This window comes from Bubalus kerabau, chromosome 5, assembly GCF_029407905.1.
Source record: "Bubalus kerabau isolate K-KA32 ecotype Philippines breed swamp buffalo chromosome 5, PCC_UOA_SB_1v2, whole genome shotgun sequence".
Classification (NCBI taxonomy): Eukaryota; Metazoa; Chordata; class Mammalia; order Artiodactyla; family Bovidae; genus Bubalus; species Bubalus kerabau.
Genome location: NC_073628.1, coordinates 86,747,873 through 86,763,751, shown reverse-complemented (window position 1 = coordinate 86,763,751; position 15,879 = coordinate 86,747,873). Strand labels below are relative to the sequence as shown.

Genomic DNA, 15,879 nt, shown 5'->3' with positions numbered 1-15,879 from the left:
CCCAGCAAACCCTACATGTGTCTCTCTTGATTCTGTTCTCAGATACCTTATCCTTTATTTCTCTTCTTGCTCTTTCTTCCTAAGTTCACACGTGTAATTAGTTGTGAAGTTTCTAGGAAAAAGTCTTTGTAATAGGTGGTGCGTGTGCCTGTGTGTGTGCATGTACACACTTGGCAAGAACCCTCCAGGAAGCCTACAAGTTGATGACACGGTATACATCCTGTCTCAGGTTTCAGACATTGTTAGGCCGAAGCTTTTATTGGAGGTCAAGGCAGCTAATAAAGTAGGGTGTGCAATTAAAAGGGCATTCAGCACAGAAGGATGGCTAACTGTCTCGAGGGCTCGGAGCGCAGGAAGGGTTGACAGCTGCGAGTCTGCTAATGATGGCTTCGTGAGCATTTTTTTTGCAGCCAGGGTGGTAAATGTAATACAAAGGCACTATTTTAACGTGCCTCATCAGCTCTCAGCTTCCTGTGAGAGGCATCCACTTGGGGGAGGAAGTTGCTGGTTGTGGGCATTTTTGTGGTGGCAGTTTGTGCTAATTTACTTTTTTAAATAGAGTACTCAGGGTTATTAGTGAATCTCCGTAATACCCATCTTTGTTGGTCAGGAAGAGGGTGACAAGATGATGGCAAGGTTCAGGAGACTTGCCCAGGGTCACCCAGAAAACCTCATGCTCCTGACTCTCCATCGGTTTCTAATAGGATTTATTTACGCAGTTGTTTTGCCTCTGTGGCTCTCCTTGACTCTGAGCCCTGGGAGCACAGTAATCAAATCTTATTAATTTTACCCAGTAGACAGTGATTGTTTTCTCCACTACATGAATTCTCCAAAAATGTCTGGCCTTTGGAATAAAAAAAAATCTCTTTTTCGCTGCTGTGTGATGAAAACCTCACTGAGGATAAGGCAAGGTGAGAGAGGAGGGGGATGTTGGCAGTGTGTAGAGGGCGGGAGGTGATGCCTGGGTTACTCATGGGAAGAGTCAGGATACTGTCCACTGTCAGGGCCTCCTGTTCTTAGAAGAGTGAGATCCACAGGGAGCAGAGTGTGAGCAGCTCCTTCACCCAAGTGGATCTTGGTCTAGGATTTATATAGGCTGGCTAGCTTGGGGGATCTTGAATTTCTTGTTAGTGGATAAGTCCTTGTTTTTGCTTAATGTTGTTCTGTTCACTTCTCATCTGACAGAATAAGAGAGGATGAGAACACTCACTGGATGCTTAGAATGATGTCCCAGGTAATCAGGGAGGAAACTTGTTAGCACCATCAGGAACTAAACTGAGAGGGCAGCTTGAGGCTACTTCCCAGACACGGGCCCCTCCAATTTAATCTCTCCCTTCATCTGATAGTTGATACTGTTGGTGCTGCTCTGCCTCCGCTACTTGGTGAGGTGGTGACATATGATCACACCCAGGATGGAGTGGGGCCCGGAAGTATAAAGGTCTCCCTCTCTTTAAAGGCTTGGAATCGCTTCAGTTTGAGGTGAGAGGAGAAATGCAGTAGGTGAGAGGCTGGCTAGTCATTCACTGCAGAGTAGCAAGGAAGCAGGGTGGTTTTTTCCCCCCCATAGACAATAATGAGGTCCTGATAATTCTGGAAGTAAATGGAGTTTGTGTTCATCACTCCATTTAAGAGCACCCATTAGTATCTTTTCAGTAGGATTCTGGGCTTTCCAAACCCTCTTTATAATTCTTACACTGGGCAAAAGTCAATATAATGTGTCAGTTTAAATGGATGCCATTATTTTTAACACTGTACATCACCTTTCCTTCTGAAGACTTCAGAATATCCTTTTTAATCATTAGCATTTTATAATCATAGAATGAGAACATAGAAGGAACCTTAGAGGTTATGCAGCGTTGCTTTACTTTTGTAATTAAAAGCCTGGAGCCAGAGCATCTAGCTTAAGTCTTTGCTCTGCTGTTTATTAGCTCTTGAACTTGAAGGACATTGCTTTCTGCCTCAGTTTCCTCCCTTATATACTGGTGTTAGTGATAATTGCTTTTTAGAGAACTGAATAGATGTTTTTCCAAAGAGGATACTCAAATGGCCAACAGACAAATGGAAAAGATGCTAATCATCACTAATCATCAGGAAAATGCAAGTCAAAACCACAATGAGATATCACCTCATATGTCAAAATGGCTATTATCAAAAAGAACATAAATAACAAATGTTGGGGAGGATGTGGGGAAAAAGGAACCCTCCTACACTGTTGGTGGGAATATAAATTGGTGCAGTCACTGTGGAAAAAAGTATGGAGGTTTCTCAAAAAAACTAGAAATAGAACTGCCGTGTGACTCAGCAATTCCACTCCTAGTATATCCGAAAAAAACAAAATCACTAATTTGAAAAGATACACGCATACCAGTGTTCATTGTAGCATTATTTACAATAGCCAAGATAAGGAAGCAACCTCAGTGTCCATCAGCAGATAAATGGATAAAGATGTTTAAGATCTTCAATTTCATTCCACACAATGGAATACAACTCAGCCATAAAATAGAATAAAATTTTGCCATTTGCAGTAACATGGATGGATTTGGAGAGCATTGCAAAGAGTTGGACATGACTGAGTGACTGAACAGAACTGAACTGATGCTAAGTGTAATAAATCAGCCAGAGAAAGACAAATACTGTATAATATCAAACTTATATGTGGAATCTAAGAAATACAACAAATTAGTGAATATATCAAAAAGGAACACACTCACAGATTAAGAGAACAAACTAGACATTACAGAGGGGAAAGGAATAGGAATAGTAGATTAAGAGGTACAAATTATTAGCTATAAAACAAACTATCAATACAAGGATATATTGTATAACCATATATAGCCAATATTTTATAATAACTATAAGTGGAGTATAACCTTTAAAAATTGTGAATCACTATATTGTATGCCTGTAAAATATACTATTATATGGCTACTGCACTTCAATAAAAATGCACTTAAAAAATTAAAAAATAAGATTAACATCTAAAAAATTGCTTTGTAGGCATGTTTTATCTGGCACATAGTAGGTAAGCACTCATTAAATGTTAGTATCCAAACTACCATCTTATAGAAGAGAAAAGTAAAACTTACATATCTAAAGGGTGACCTCCTTTTCCCAGACTGATTCTACAAAATGAACATTTGGTTTTCATTCTCTCATCACCCATCTCTGTATCTATCTATCTGTTCATCTGCCTGTCCAACATTTCTTTGGCTTTTACCAGGTATATGGGGCTTCTCAGGTGGCGCTAGTGGTAAAGAATCTGCCTGCCAGTGGAGGAGATGGAAGAGACATGGGTTCAGTCCCTGGGTTGGGAAGATTCCCTGGAGTAGGAAATGGTAACCTGCTCTGGTATTCTTGCCTGGAACATCCCATGGACAGAGGAGCCGGGCAGGCTATAATCCATGGGGCAACCGAGAGTCAGACACAACTGAGTGACTGAGCATACATACACACATATAGGTGTATGGTCCTGGACTCTGTGCTGAGGATGGAAAGATGGTTAAGACAAGTGTTGCCCTTGGGTCCCCCACAGGGACCACAAGGTGGGTGGAGTTGGTAGCGAATGTGCCGAGGGTGGAGTTAGGGGCACACAGGGAGCAGCTTCCACTGCTCCAGGCCACTGTGCTGGACTGTTGGCACCTGCTTTTCACAGCACCCTTCAAGAAGTGTCATGGCATGATGTAGAGTGGGATGAGATGGTTTCCTAGAAGAGGTGACTTCTAGGAATTGAGGCCAGTAAGATGAGTAGGAACTGGTAAGTGAAGGCTGAAGAAGGTAAGACATTCCAGGGAATCTCATGAAGAAAGAATAAGCCTTGAGGGTCTTCCTAACCCCTGAGAAATGCAGGGTAACCAGCCAACCACATTGCCCTCATAAGAGATTAGATGACAACATTAGATTTATAAATCAGTGTTAACAAGTGATGGGACTTCTCTGGTGGCCCAGTGGATAAGAATCCACCTGTCAATGCAGGGGACACAAGTTCGATCTTTGGTCTGGGATGATTTCACGTGCTGCCGTAACTAAACCCGTGTGCCACAACTACTCAGCTGGCGTGCTGTAACTACTAAAGCCTGCGTGCCTAGAGCCTGTGCTCTGCAACAAGAGAAGCCACCCAATAAGAAGCCCGAGCCCCACAACGAAGAGCCGCCAAAACTAGAGAATGCCCACATGTGATCAGAAGACCCAGCTCAGCCAAAAATTAAGGAAGAAAAAAACAAGTGATGATACAATGTAATACATCAGGATAGCAGTATAATACCCAAGTTCATGACAGCATTATTCACAGTGGCAACCCAGGTATCCATCAATGGATCAGTGGATGCACAAAATATGGTATATACACAGTGGAATATTATTCAGCTTTAAAAAGGAAGGAAATTCTGACACATTGTACAGTGGGGATGTACCTTGAGGACATTATGCTAAGTGAAATAAGCTGGTCACAAAAGGACAAATTCCACTTATATAAGATACCTAGAGTCACCACATTCATAGAGACAGAACAGGGGTTGCCAGAGCCTGGGGGAAGGGAGAACAGAGAACTGTTGCTTAGTGAGTGAGGGGTTTCAGTTTGGGAAGAAGAAAAAGTTATGGAGGTGGATGGTGGTAGTAATTGCATAACCATAAGAATGTACTTAATGCTACTGAACCATATACTTAAAAAAAGATCAGTTTTCTGCATTGTGTATTTCAGCACACAAGCACACATAGATAGCAGTACAAACTGTGTCACAAAACAGTGTTCTGAGGGGCTAGATATCCCTGTGGACTGCATGATCAGGGAAGATTGCGTCCAGTAAGGGCTCCTGGACACTATGCATGATGACATTGGTCGATCTAACCACTGAATCTTCCTAAGCATGTGATGTGCAATATCACAGTGAATCCTCACAGTCATCCTAGGAATGAGGTATGATTACTGTCCCCATTTTACAGATGAGAAAACTCAGTGAGGTTAGGTGTCTGGACCAGCATCCTCACCCCTCCTCACCCCCTTCGTTGTGCTGCATCCCTGTGAGCCCTGTTACAGCCCCTTAGGAGGAAGGTGGAAGATACTGCGGATGTGGGCCAGGTGAGTGGCCTGTGAAGGGATGCTGGAATACTCCTTGCCCTTGCTGTCTCTCCTCTTACTTCCACTTGCCTTCTGAGAAGAGGACTGGCCATGGCCAGCCAGGAGCCAGGCAGCTCCTCCCTCTGCATGTGCCATGGGAGAGTGTGTGTCACGGGCAGGACCCACGTTACTCTTTTCTGTGGGAACCAGTGCAAAGCAATTGTTTTACTTGTGCCTGGAATCATCTGAAAGTTTTACACTGGCAGTTATCATCACTGGGTAAACACATTAAGCTAGCAAATAAATCTTTGTGAGGGCAGCACATTAAATGGTTCCCTGAGTAATAGTTATTAATACGTTACTATAATTGCTTTGCACATTTTGCAGTGAATTTAAAAAAAATGACTTATTAGTGCTTGGGTACTTGAGAGCAGTATGTTCAATGGCAGCATCGCTTTTCTGAATTTGCCAACACTTGTTGTGTGTATTGCTATTTTGGAGTTAGACCAAATGGACCTTTTTAAAGATCAGATAGGTTCATAAAACCTTTTATTTATATAGTTGCGTTCTTCAGGTTACTGTACTGGGCCTTGGCCACTTTCCCCCTTCTTTCTCACAGCCTCCCTTTAAGGAATGTCATGGCTGGATGTAGGGTGTTAAGTGTTTTTTGCTTAGTCGTGTCTGACTCTCTGTGATGCCATGGACTGTATCCCGCCAGGCTTCTCTGTGTATGGGATTTCCCAGGCAAGAATACTGGAGTGGGTTGCCGTTTCCTTCTCCACGGGATCTTCCTGACCCAGGCAGGGATCAAACATGGGTCTCCCGCACCGCAGGCAAATTCTTTACCATCTGAGCCTCCAGGGAAGAATATAGGATAGTCTATCTTAAATTCATTTAATAGGTGAAAGAAAGAGAGACCAAGACGTTCCCCGCCCCCCACCCCCATCCCGCTTCCCATTCATTCAGCAACTGTTAATACTGCATCTGCTCTTTGCTTGTCACCATTCTAGCCCTGGACTCTTGATCAACGTCACCCATGAGTTCTGGTCAGGCCTAAGACTCCTTTTCTGAAGCACTGCTGCTCTGAGCTTATGGAATTTCAGAGGTGATTGAAATTTCTGCCTTTTTACAGGTGTCTGACACTTTGCAGGTTGAGGAAAGGGAATTTTACCAAAGCATGACATTCCTGGTGACTGTACCCACAGATGATGTGACACAGCCATCAGGCCATAAAGCACCAAAGCTTTTCTTGCAGAGGGCTCCTTCAAACCATTCTCATGGACTCTGGCTAATTGGGAGTTTCTTTTAGGAGCCCATTTCTCATTCCTTTCTGCCTTTCCTAGTTGAGGCTTTCCACAAGAATGAAAAGCTGTTAACAGTGGCTTTTGTCTTAAGCAAGGCCATAGACAGTACAGTAACTGCTTTCAGATGCTGCTGTTGTGACCCAGATTCGGTCCTATGACCCAGAGGTGAAAGGCTACATATTCCATTACATCTTGGAGCCAATCAGACTCCAGACTCCAGTGTATTTCAGCAGAGAAAGGAAGCAGGATAGGATGATGTATACACCAGATAGCGGCTCAAAATAGGTATGGGAAAATCCAGGAATGGAGCTTCCACTTCTGCACATGTTTTTGTAAAAGGTACCACCTATGTTAATACAAAAATACCAGTGATGAAATCCTATATTCCTGGAATATAGGCTGCATATGGCTACAATCTCTGTGCATATTACATGTGAACAAATAGAGTGGGCATATATATGAATTATAGAGTAGTTAGGTTCAGATTCATTTTTTTTTTCCCCTTTCCCTGATGCAGTTTTGAGAAAGGATGAAATCTTAGTTAATATTGTTTAGCTCCACCAAAGAATGAGTATATAGGTCTGGAATAAGAATCTCAGAAGGCTGAAACTCATTTCCTTTCCAGGTCTTAGGGCCCTGTGTTCAGGCTCATTCACTGTGGGTGGCTGGTAGGTCACCTGTGCTGTGAATTATGTTGCATGACTCAGCTGAGGTGGTGACATGATCACAGGGCAGGGAACTTGGAAGAGGGAAAGTGGACAGGAGGCAGGGCAAGGTGGTTGAGGTACTAGGTGGTTCTTTGTACAAATGCCAGCCAAGGGCAAGTTTCCTTCGGCTGAGATCATTTGAGACTCTGTTGCGACTTGAAATAAAAAAAATAAAGGTACAGGAATTAGAAGACGTAATTTTGTGGCAAAGTGTAGAAAGTCACTGAGTCCAGCCATGATTTGAAAATAACAAAGAAGCCATGATCCAAGTTCGAAGATCTATTTTATTGTATTAATGTTTCATCAGAAGCCTCTTTTTACTTGCTCCATTTCTGAATGTTTTCTCTTCCAGCCTAGAGTTAAAGGGGAGAGCTGGAAGCATGGAAGCATGACTCTACTTAAAAGTGGTGAAATTTTATCCTGAGAAATTTTATCTCAATATTTATTCTCTGTGATATACTGGCATTCTTCTTTTTTTAAAAATATTTGTTTGGAAAGAAGTAGTTTCAGATCCATGAAGGTCATATGAGGATTAATTAGTAAGTGGAGTGTCATATACTATGGAAGGGGACCAGAGGGTTAAGGAAAGATGTATCCTTTGGGTGTGTATGTGTATGTGTGTGTGTGTGTGTGTGTGTATATATATATATATATATATATATACACATGTATATATATATATTATTTTTCATATTCTTTTGCATTATGGTATATTACAAGATATTTAATATGGTTTCCTGTGCTATACAGTAGAATCTTGTTGCTTATCTATTTTATATAGAGTAGTTTGTATCTTAAGCTGCACACTCCTTTCTAAAATTTTTTGGCCGCACCACGAGGCATGTGGGATTTTGGTTCCCCAACCAGGGATCGAACCCGTACCTCCTGCATTGCCAGTGTGGACTCAAGCACTGGACCACCACCACTGCTAAGTCACTTCAGTCGTGTCCAATGGGAGTGGGTTGCCATTTCCTTCTCCATTGTGTGAAAGTGAAAAGCGAAAGTGAAGTCACTCAGTTGCATCCGACTCGTAGCGACCCCATGGACTGCAGCCTACCAGTCTCCTCCATCCATGGGATTTTCTAGGCAACAGTACTGGAGTGGCTTGCCATTGCCTTCTCTGGACTGGACCACCATGGAAGTCCCTTAAACTGTACACACTTGATGCGAGGCTGGCAGTTGAAGGCCTAGAAGGTGGGGAAGGTTCTGAAAGGTGTTGTAGAATGAGTCATATGTTAGCTACCCCCACAGAGACATCAGATAGGCAGGGGGAGTCTAGCTCAGTCAGCTCTTTCATGCTCAGTATAAGGGCTTTGGGCTTCCCAGATGGCGCTAGTGGTAAAGAACCTGCCTGCCAATGCAGGAGATATAGGAGATGTGGGTTTGATCCCTGGGTAGGGAAGATGCCCTGGAGAAGGGAATGGCAACCCTCTCCAGTATTCTTCCCTGGAGAATCCCAAAGACAGAGGAGCCTGGTGGGCTACAGTCCATGGGGTCACAAAGAGTTGCACACGACTGAAGTGACTTAGCATGGACACATGCATAAGGGCTTCAGGCACACCTGGTGTGTCCATTCTTCCTTTAATGGTGCCTCCAGCTGCAGTGAAAGAAGCATGGCTGACTGGATGGGCCGACAGGTCCTCGAGGCCCCCTGAATTTCAGATGATTCTTCCTGTGACTTTTGTAGGTGATGTCTACTTCTGAACAGAGCCAGGTCTGAAGCATTTACCTCTCGCCAGTGCTCTTGTGACTAGGTGGCTTGCAGTCGCTCTGCAGGTCATCTGCTTGCAAAAGCTCTGCAGTCGCTTCTGCAGGTCATCTGCTGTAACTTTTGCAGGGACACACAGGGGTGTGGGCACTCCTTCTGTTTTTTAAAGATAACCCTGTGTTTATTGATCCCTAAGTCTCTCTAAGATAACACTATCTCTTAATAAAGGAGTAGTGCTAAGTAACCCAATTTAGGGCTTCTTTTAGGGGAGAAGACTGTGGGATGAAATGCTTGTGAAGATGCTGGGCTGTTGTGGGTATGTTTTAACATGACAATGAAGATGGCTGACACTGATGAATGTCCTGTGAGCAGCTGGGGGAGCCAGGTCAGTTTCCTCCTCAGCCCTCTGTGTGAATGCCATCTCACTCCCTGTGACATGAAGGGGCAGGACCCACGGCCTTTTGGTTTTGATTTGCTTGCCTTGGCGTGTGTGTGTGTGTGTGCGCGTGCGTGCATGCTTCTTGCTGTCTGGTGAGGGATATGGTGGTGGCTGGGCCTGTTTCTCATTAGCACAGCCACCCTTCAGGGAGACAGGGAGAAAATTGCTCTCTGGAACTGAGGAACCCACACGCTTGATGGCCTCGGGTCCTGTAGGAGTCCTTAAAGGTGAGGCTCAGGCAGCAAGGAGAGCTGTCTCTTGCAGGGGACCAAGGAGCCAGGCCCTTGCTGGAGTGTCTGGGCGGAGACTGTTTCTTCTCTGAAGAAAGTCAAATGGAAGTCAAATGGAAAGAAAGTCAAAAGAAAGTCAAATGGAAGTCAAATCTCCCCACCCCTGCGCTGCCCTAGGAAGGAGGCCTCTGCCCCAGAACCATTTCTTGGGCCGCTTATTCAAATGATTCTAAGAACATTCAGGAAATATTTAGAGCACCTACTGTGTGCTGGGCATTTCAGTAGGAGCTTGGAACTTTCAGGTACTGACTTTGACTCGGGACATGTTATCATGGATATGGGGCTGAGTTGTAAATTAAGGGGAGCTGTCCTTACAGCTTTGGTTTCTGTCCAAGGGCTTTCTTCGTCCTTTCAGTGAGCAGATCTCAGGCTGTCCCTTTAGTCAACAGTCTCCTGGTGCAATGTATTCCGAGTTGTTTCTTTTTTTTTCTTTTCTCTCTTTTGGCCATGTCTGTGTCATTCGGAATCTAGTTACCTGACCAGGGATTGAACCAGCGCTCCCTGTGTTGGGGGTGTGGAGTCTTAACCACTGGACCTCCAGGGAAGTCCCTGTGTTGTTTCTTTTTTAATTGTGGTAAAATGCACATGACATAGAATTTGCCATCTCAACCACTTTTAAGTGTACAATTCAGTAGCATTAAGTGTATTCACTTATGCAACCATCACCATCATCCATGTCCAGATCTTTCTCATCTTCCCAGACTGAAACTCCAAACCCATCAAACAACTATTTCCCATCCCCCACTCCCTGCTCTAAGTTATTTTGGAACAAAATGGTGTTTGGTACACTCCAAAGAATGTTCTAAGGCAGAGGTCCCCAACCTCCAGGATCTGAGGTTGATCTAAGGTAGAGTTGATGTCGGGCTTCCCTTGTAGCTTAGCTGGTAAAGAATCCGCCTGCAATGAGGGAAACCTGGGTTCAATCCCTGGGTTGGGAAGATCCCCTGCAGAAGGGAAAGGCTACCCACTCCAGAGTTGATGTAATAATAATAGAAAAAGAATGCACAGTAAATGTAATACCTGTAAGTCATCCCCAAACCCTCCCCCCACCCCAGTCCATGGAGAAATTTGTCTTCCATTAAATCAATCTCTGGTATGAAAAAGCCTGGGGACCGCTGCTCCAAGGAGAGAGACCCAAATGACATCATTAAAACTCGTATTCACATAATCACTCCTCAAACATCTATTAAACTCCTCATGTGTGCCCTGCACCATGTGTTACATGCTACAGATGCAGAAACAAATGAGATTCAGACTTTGGTCCCAAGAGGATTACCAACTGGTAGGGGAGACAAGCATGTAAATAAACAAGCCCCCAGCCTCTTATGATGGCTGCAGGGCAGGTGTGGAGGGGAGAGGGGAACAGCTGAGGCAGTGTCAGGAGGATCTGGGTGCACCCTCCTCTGAGCCTTGACGGACAAGCAGGCGTTGGCCTTGACAGCAGAGGGAAGAGGGCATTCCAGAGAGCGGCAGCTGTGAGAGCCAAGGCCTAGAAGCACCTGGAGCTTTGTGTGTGTGGGTGAGGTGGGGTGGGAGGTGAGCACTAGGTGCAGGGTCTTGTGGGCCTGGCCGAGGACCAGACTGCATCGTAAACAGGGGATCAGATCTGTGCTCTAGGATAATTGCTGGTAGCTGCAGAGAGAAGAATTAGAGGGATGCCAGACACACCTGGCAAGAGACTATTGTGAGAGCTTCCCTGGTGGCTCAGTGGAAAAGAATCTGCCTGCCAATGCAGGAGACACGGATTGGATCCCTGGTCTGGGAAGATCCCACTTGCCACAGAGCAGCTAAGCTACTGAGCCTATGCTCTAGAGCCCGGGGATCACAACTACTGAAACCCGAATGCCCTAGAGCCCTTGCTCTGCAACAAGAGAAGCCACGGTAGTGAACAGCCTGTGAACTGCAACTAGAGATTAGCCCCCTCTCATCCCAGCTAGAGAAAAGCCTGCACAGCAATGAAGACCCAGAATAGCCAAAACAAATAAAATTCATATAAAAAATTAGATTTATGTATAAAAAAAGACGATTGTGAGATTTTAAAGGAATTTGGTCTCACTGGAACTTTTGTTTCCCTGTGAAGTATTTTGAGGATGTCAGAGCCTTGCCATGTCTAAGTGTGGGAGGGACTCCTGTCTCTCCTGGGTTTGAACATTCAGCCTTAGAAGCTGGAGGTTGTCGAGGAATGGCTAAGAGGGTGTAGTCACTTTTACAACGTACCAAGCTGCTCATGCAGTCCTAGGACTGTGTTCATTTTTCTGCCCGAGGTAGGTATACAGTTCCTGGGCCAGTGTTCACCATGGACATGGTGAGAGAAGGGAAGCAGAGAGAACCACACCACAGAAACAGTCACTCACTTGCTGCTGACCAGAGCAGCATTTGGGGTCCTCTGGAGTCGATGCGCAGATCCTTTCCTCTATTGTGGGGAAGACCATGGTTGGGGGCGCGGAGGGAGGGGTGCTCTCCCCTCCCCGACCCCCACCGTCTGACAGAGGCCTGAGAGCTGCAACAATGATTGTGCCAGAGAGGAATTTGCAAGAGCTCCCAGCCGTCTTTCCACATGAAAGTTTCTTTATCTCTTTCACACACAAATTCAAACCCTTTCTTTCCTTTAAATCACTTTTGTGCTGTTTAACCTCTTTATCCTGGTTTTCTCCCCCTCCGGTCTTGCTCCTTTTATAGTACTTTCCTGCTAATGGATCACCTGGATAAGATTGCCCCTGGCTTTGTGAGAGTGGCAATTAGCGCTCACCCGGAGAAGGCTGCTGGTTGCTCGGCGGCCTTGGTGTGGAGGATGGATTGGGCCTGGCTCCTTTCATCTGAAAGTGGGTTATCGATTAGCACGGATGCCAATTTACTGCACAGGCTCTTGCCAACCCCTCTTGATCTCATTATGGTGTAAATTTTCAAGATTGTATCACATTAGCTCAGGAGAATTCAGGAGAGAATAGTAGTAAAGTAAAAAATAAAAAGGCCATAAGAAGACGAATATTTGTTTCGTTATAATCCAGATAAAATAAACATGGCTTCACCCAGTGATGCTCCAGGAGTATCAGGAGACTGGTGTGTGCGTGTGTGTATGTTTCTAGAGGTGGGTTGTTTATAAGGCATAGTTACACCCAGCAACAGGTTTTAAAGTACTTTACGTCTTTAATTAATGGGAACGTCATGTATAGTACAGGGAATTCTACTTAATGCTCTGTGGTGTCCTAAACGGCAAGGAAATCTAAAAAAGAGATATATCAATATGTATGACTGATTCATTTTGCTGTGCAGTAGAAGCAAACACAACATTGTAAAGCAATTTTCCTGCACTGAAAATTAAGAAGAAAGTACTTGACATCTTTAATCTCTTCTTTTGATTCCCTTTAGGACTGATTTTCTTGGGAAATTATGATTTTAGGGAAGAGATGAGACCATTAGGTGTATTTGCCATGGCAAGATTCCCCTAGTCTCAGCTTAAGACCCTGGGATGACAGAGGAGCGAGTGCTGGCCACCGTGGGCTGGCTGATTCTTTTGTAGGTTGTGATGATTTTGTAGGCTAGACAGTTTGTGTGTAGGCCAGACTGTTGGACAAGTAGAAATGTGAGATTATTCTTTCCTGTTACTAAATGGTTTTATTAAGATACCATTTACTTGCCATACAACTCACCAGTTTTAAATATATAGATCAGTGGATTTTAATGCTATTTCCAAAATTTGCTGCCATCAAATTTTAGAATATTTCTGTCATTCCAAAAAGAAATGTGTCCATTGTCAGTCACTCTCTGTTCACTTCATCCCCCCGCCATAGGACACCACTAGTCTACCTTCTGGACATGTTCTATACACGGAACCATATAATACATGGTCTTTTGTGACTGACTTCTTTCACCTAGCATGGTGTCTTCAAGGTTCACCAGGTTGTAACTTGGGTCAGAACTTCATACCTTTATCATCAGATAGTTTTCCATTGTGTGGATATGCACATGTTATATGTCGTTTCATCAACTGATGAGTATGTGGGTCATTCTCAGTTTTTTGCTATTATGAAAAATGCTGTTATAAACATTTGTGTATCAACTGTTGTGTGAACATAGGGTTTCTTTTCTTGTGGGTAGATACTTAGGAGTGGAATTGCTGGTCCTTATGGCAACTCTGTGTTTAACATTTTGAGAAACTTCCAAACTGTTTTCCAAAGTGGCTGCACAATTTACATTCCCACCAATGATAGATAAGGATTCCTTTCTCCACATCCTCACCAATAATTGTTATTGTCTGTCTTTTTGACTCTAGTATATATGAAGAGGTATTTGCATTGTGGCTTTGGTTTGCATCTCACTGATGACTAATGTGATTGAGCATCTTTACATATGCCTGTGGACCCTTTTTCCTTCATTTGTAATCTTAGGAACATGTGCAGCCAGTTTTATTCTTCCAGAAGCTAAAGTGATGCTGCATTCTTAGAACATCACAGCTTTCTGCATGACTTCAGGTCCTATTTAGATCACCTGGTGTCTTACTCTTGAATTTAACCCATTTATAGTTATTAAGTTGAAGACTCTTTAGAGTGTTCCTTCTTTTTGTTACAATACCCATCTTGATTTAATCATTCTTAGTTGTTGTTTTTTTTCCATTTTATTACCCACTTGCATTGTCTTAGCACTCAACAGTGAGTCTCCTCTCCTTTCCCCTCTTTCCTCATCTCCAAGGAGAGAGAGGTTGGAAGCATGGGAGGATGGGAAAGAGTGAAATTCGATTGTTAGTATCCAGGAGAGGTGAGTTGTCAGGAAGGGAAGCAGGGGGGATGACTGGGAAGAAGCCCTGTGATCAGACATGACACTCTGGTTGCTGAGGGAGGGGACCCTTGGTGAGGCAGGAGCCGGTGGAAGGTTCTACAGTGGGGTGCTCCCCCTGTGCTCTCTGGGGGTTTCCCTGAATTCAGTTTAGAAATGAGGATCTAAAAGTTACTGGAAAATAAGATGGAAACATACTCCACTTCTGCATATATATCGGAGAAGGTGATGGCACCCCACTCTAGTACTCTTGCCTGGAAAATCCCATGGACGGAGGAGCCTGGTGGGCTGCAGTCCATGGGGTCGCGAAGAGTTGGACACGACTGAGTGACTTCACTTTCACTTTTCACTTTCACTTTCATTGACCATTCATGTTTTCTTTGGAGAAATGTCTAATCATACCTTTTGTCCATTTATTTTTTATTTTTGACGATGCTGGGTCCTTGTTGAGGAGCACAGGTTCTTCCCTGCAGACCATGGGGGCTACTCTCTAGTTTTGGTGCACGGGCTTCTCGCTGCAGTGGCTTCTCTTGTTGCAGAGCAGGAGCTCTAGGGTACGTGTGCTTTAGTAGTTGTGCCACGTGAGCTCAGATGCCTCCAGGCATGTGGGATCTTCCCGGACTAGGTATTGACCCGTGTCCCCTGTATTAGCAGGTGGATTCTTAACCACTGGACTACCAGGGAAGTCCTCTTTTGTCCATTTTTTAATTGGGCTTTTTGTTGTTACTGAATTGTAAGAGACCTTTATATACTCTGGCTATGTCCATTATCAGATATATAGTCAATATTTTCTCCTGATCTTTTCATTGTCTTGATGATGTATTTGAGGCACAGAGGTTTTATTTTTGATGAAGTTCAGCTCACCAGGTTTCGTGCTTTTAGTGTCATATCTAAAGAAATCGTTGCCTAACCTAAGATCATGAAGATTTATTTTTATATGTTCTTTGAAGAGTTGTATAGTTTTAGCTCCAACTTAGGTCTCTGATCCATTTTGAATTAAGATCATTCACTTTTCCTGCAATAAAAATTTCTCACAAACTCATTGAAGTTTCAGCAAGGTAGATTTAGAATACCATTGTGCATTTTCTTTTCTGTACCTTATTTTTTAGCAACACTTAACATGGTGGCCATTACATGCTGTTTAGAGTTAAGATTGCAGAGACGGTGGTGAGAGTTGGCACATGAGCAGGCAGGGAGTGGAGATTGTGCCAGAATCTCTAACACATCTTCGGAGGGGTGGGAGAACTGCCACATGAGCTATTTGGAGGTGGGAGACGGACTGCAGGACCTTGGCACTCAGCGGAAGAAAGCTTGACCTCTTGACCAGCATCAGAGGTGACAAAGCAAATGAATCATCAGAGAGAGGCCGGTGGCATGACACAATTAAATCATTGTGGCACCAGGGCGGCCTGCCAAGTGAGCTGTCAGAGGGGCAGACAGTGATCACAGTTTTTGCTGAGGTGCTGTCATGTAGTTATTTGATAAAGCTGTCTCTCTAGTCTTGCTTTCAGTGTTTTTTTTTTTTTTTTTTCTTTTTACCCTACCCCTCACCCTCCTGCAAAAGGCACAGGAGCTATATCTTAAGTACAGGTCTGGTTTTCCTCC

General features: G+C 44.0%; 1 protein-coding gene and 1 long non-coding RNA gene across 2 annotated transcripts in view; both read left to right on the top strand.

Moving 5' to 3' along the window:
• Positions 1–15,879, top strand: part of KIF26B (kinesin family member 26B) — a 510,788-nt gene that overhangs the window by 21,755 nt on the left and 473,154 nt on the right. The gene's annotated exons all lie outside the window — the stretch shown is intronic.
• The window catches only part of LOC129652950 (uncharacterized), a 59,612-nt gene continuing 48,681 nt past the window's right edge, over positions 4,949–15,879 (top strand). The window contains exon 1 of the long non-coding RNA XR_008714865.1: positions 4,949–5,074. This is a non-coding gene — a long non-coding RNA (uncharacterized LOC129652950). The remainder of the gene's footprint in view (positions 5,075–15,879) is intronic.